Source organism: Melanerpes formicivorus, unplaced genomic scaffold (assembly GCF_026170545.1).
Source record: "Melanerpes formicivorus ecotype bairdi unplaced genomic scaffold, bMelFor1.0.p_v2 SCAF_1, whole genome shotgun sequence".
Classification (NCBI taxonomy): domain Eukaryota; kingdom Metazoa; phylum Chordata; class Aves; order Piciformes; family Picidae; genus Melanerpes; species Melanerpes formicivorus.
This window is the reverse complement of record NW_027142353.1, coordinates 32,815,135-32,819,194: the sequence shown is the minus strand read 5'-3', so window position 1 is coordinate 32,819,194 and position 4,060 is coordinate 32,815,135. Positions and strand designations below refer to the sequence as shown.

The 4,060-nt window shown below is 51.4% G+C and overlaps 1 non-coding gene across 1 annotated transcript; it reads right to left on the bottom strand.

Annotated features, from left to right (window-relative positions):
• Positions 1-226: 226 nt before the first annotated feature.
• On the bottom strand, positions 227-300 carry TRNAN-GUU (transfer RNA asparagine (anticodon GUU)). Its single transcript has one exon. It is a non-coding gene; the product is annotated as a tRNA-Asn (tRNA).
• Between the last annotated feature and the right edge of the window lie 3,760 nt (positions 301-4,060).

Below are 4,060 nucleotides of genomic sequence, written 5' to 3'. Positions count from 1 at the left end.
CCTTCAGGTAGTTGTAGAGAGCTATAAGGTCACCCCTGAGCCTCCTCTTCTCCAGGCTAAGCAACCCCAGCTCCCTCAGCCTCTCCTCACAGGGCTTGTGTTCCAATTCCAAACCCCTCACCCAACTTCGTTGCCCTTCTCTGGACTCGTTCCAGCAAGTGAACCTCCTTCCTAAACTGAGGGGCCCAGAACTGGACACAGGACTCAAGATGAAAATGTAGCACCTCGTCCCTGGGTGGGCTTGAACCACCAACCTTTCAGTTAACAGCCGAACACACTAACCGATTGCGCCACAGAGACGCGCTGGCAGCATCAGCTCTGGCTCTTGTCCTACCTGTGATGGGGAACTTCTCAGCTCTGCTCCCACTACTTCACCCCCATGTGAAGCCATATCACATTTTTCTTTTGGGATACAGAACCACAGAAACATTCAGGTTGGAAAAGATCCTCAGGATCACCAAGGCCAACCCAGAACCCTGCTCTACAAGGCTCACCCCTAAACCATAGCCCCAAGCACCACATCCAAACCACCCTGAAACACATCCAGGCTTGGGGACTCAACCACCTCCCTGCCCAGCTCATTCCAGTGCCTGACCACTCTTGCTGGGAAAAAATGTTTCCTACTGTCCAGTCTAAAGCTACCCAGTCACAGCTTGAGGCCATTCCCTCTCTTTCTACTCCCTCTTGTTCCCTTCGTGTTTCCCCTCCTCAGAAAACAGCTCCAAAATTCCACTGGTGGTTTGAAAACCCCAGCTGAGACCCATCAGATGGAGAGAGCTGTTTCTGGTTTTGTAAGGTATCAGTTTCATCAAGAGGAGGAGGTGGAAGGAGAAGAGATGCTGTCCATGTGTCAGATGGGCATGGACAAAGCTCAGGCCAAGTTCACACCTCATCATAGCAGTTTATTAACTGGCAGGTCAAGGGCTTGAGTAGTTAACCTCACTGTGTTGCAACCCTCATGCAGACAGGGGAAGATCAGGAGATAGGTCCCACTGGTGGAGTTCATGAGGGTGTCTAAAGTCTTGTCACAGAGTCACAGAAACATTCAGGTTGGAAATACCCTCAGGATTACCAAGTCCAACCCAGAACCCTACTCTTGACCTGCTAGCATAGCCAACAGGTGATTCTTCCCCTCTAGTCAGCTCTGCTGAGATCCCACCTGAAGTACTGTGTCCAGTTCTGGAGCCTCTATTACAGGAAGGATCTGGAGGTGTTGGAATGTGTCCAGAGAAGGGCCACGAGGATGAGCAGAGGGCTGGAGCTCCTCTCCTATGAGGACAGACTGAAGGAGTTGGGGCTGTTCAGTCTGGAGAAGAGAAGGCTCCAAGAAGACCTTCTTGTGGCCTTCCAGTATCTGAAGGGGGCTACAGGAAAGCTGGGGAGGGACTTTTTAGGGTGTCAGGGAGTGATAGGTCTGGCGGGAATGGAGCACAAGTAGAAATGGGGAGATTGAGATTGGATGTTAGGAAGAAGTTCTTCCCCATCAGGGTGGTGAGACACTGGAAGAGGTTGCCCAGGGAGGTGGTGGAAGCCTCATTCCTGAAGGTTTCTAAGGCCAGGCTGGATGTGGCTGTGAGCAACCTGCTGTAGTGTGAGGTGTCCCTGCCCATGGCAGGGGGGTTGGAACTGGATGATCCTTGAGGTCCCTTCCAACCCTAACAATTCTATGATTCTGCAAGGGTCACCTCTGAACTATATCCCCAGGCACCACATCCATACAACCTTTAAACACATCCAGCTACTACCCAGTTGTAGCTTGAGGCCATTCTCTCCTGTTCTATCACTAATTACCTGAGAGAAGAGACCAGCACCAGCCTCTCCACAACGTCCTTTCAGGTTGGGCTGCTTGTCATGGCTGATCACAGCCTATTTTGAGAAGATGTTCTGGAGATTTTTCTCCTGCCCTTTGGAAAGTGGGACAAGAGGCAACAGTTTAGCTTCCAAAACCACACCTGAAAAGTATAGGATGGTTTGGGTTGGAAGGGACCTTAAAGCTCTTCTAGTTTCAGCCCACCACCCACCGTGGGCAGGAACACCTTCCACTTGATCAGGTTGTTCAAGTCCTGGTCCAACCTGTACCCTTAAACCAGTCCATGGAGGGGGAAAAGTGCTCAGCCATAGCATTTTGGATTCATCCACTGCTTTTTAATGAGCTCTCCTTGAAAGCAGCACCCAGCCCCTGTGTTTGGGAGCTGTGCAGGGCAGAGACTTCCACCTTTAATCCCGACCAACGAGGAAGGGATAAGGAGAGAAAACACAGCTCCTTTCAAGGCTCCAAAACCATTTTGGCAGGAGTCACTAACTTGACTTTTATCTGCAAACATTTTCAGCCCAGTTCCATTGGGAGTCCTGATTTGTTTTCCCCAAGACTTACCAAGAGGAAATCCCTGAGCTGGAGGGTTTAGCTGTAATGAACTTATTGTATATTCAAGCACCGAATGTCAGTTTGGATTAAGATGTCAAAAAATAAGCACTGAGAACATGCAACCATACCCTGGGGTCACCTGTCAGGAACTCCAGACTGAGACTGGCCAGATACAGAGCACTGCAACCTTGATTTATGCTTTTTCCTGTGCAGATATCACAGCTAAGACTCAATGAACCTACCGCGTCTTGGAGATGAGCTCCCTCCTCCTCCTTCCCCTCCTCCTTCTCCTTTCCCTCCTCCTCCTCTTCCTCCTTCTCTTCTCCTCACTGCCTTCTTCCACTTTGCAAGGGGCTTCCTAGGCTGGAGATGCTTCATTAGGGGCTGCCCAAAGAGCTCAGGACTAGTTAGATGTGTTGGGAGGTTAAATCCCTCTATTAGTGCCTGTCTAAATCACTGCCACTTGTGTCATTCTGGGAGCCCAAAGTCCCAGGCACACTCAGGATTCAGTCCCACCCTCCCAGGCACAGGTGAAGACAAGCTTTTGCTCCTCAGGCTTGGGTTAAAGTCACACAGGAATTCACCTGGAGCATGGGATGTAAGAAGAGAGGTGTGTGGGGGGCAGGGGGGGTCATTAACACCTCCCTCTACCAGCACGTGGCCTCAACCCTGCCCCTGTCCAGGGACTGCAGGCAGCTGATGCCTGTCTTTCCATTCATCCCCTTCTCTCTGCAGCCTAGATACAGGCAGAAGGAAGCAGTTGGAGCTGAAAGCTGAGGGTCTCCATTAATTTCTCAAGCTCCACTCCAATTACTCTGGGTTGAGAAGTGATGCAATGCTCCAAGCTTGGGACAGAGTGGCTGGAAAGCTGCCCAGCAGAGAAGGACCTGGGGGTGCTGGCTGAATATGAGCCAGCAGAGTGCCCAGGTGGTCAAGAAGGCCAACAGCATCCTGGCCTGGCCAGCAGGACCAGGGAAGGGATTTTTCCCCTCTCATCAGCACTGGTGAGGCCACATGTTGAATACTGGGTTCAGTTTTGGGGGGCCCTTCTCTCCAAGATGGACATTGAGGTGGTGGAGTGTGTTCAGAGAAAGGCAATGAAGCTGGTGAAGGGCCTGGAGAGCAGGGCTGGTGAGGAGCAGTTGAGGCTATGGGGTCAGAATAAAACTATGACCTGTTCTACACTGTTTTTTTCAAGGGAGAAGGTAGATCACAGAATCACAGAATCATTTAGGTTGGAACAAACCCCTCCAGTTAATTGAGTCCAGCTCAACCCCAGAACTGGCAAGCCCAGCACTAAATCATGTCTCTCAGCACCACATCTCCATGTCTTCAACTTACAGCAGCCAATGGGACACATCCCAGGAAGTGCTCAGCATTCTTGTACTTAGCATGTTCTGCTCAGACCCCACCTCCAATCCTGCCTCCAGTCCTGGTGTCCCCAGAAAAAGGACACAGAGCTCTTGGAGTGAGTCCAGAGGAGGCACAAAGATGATCCTCTGCTCTGAGGACAGGCTGAGGGAGCTGGGGGTGCTCAGCCTGGAGAAGGCTCCAGGGGGACCTCAGAGCTGCCTTGCAATAGCTGAAGGGATCCTGCAGGAAGGCTGCAGAGGGACTTCTCCTAAGGGTGTCTAGAGGTAGGCCAAGGGGGAATAGTTTGAAACTGAGGGAGGGCAGGGTCAGACTGAGGCAGAG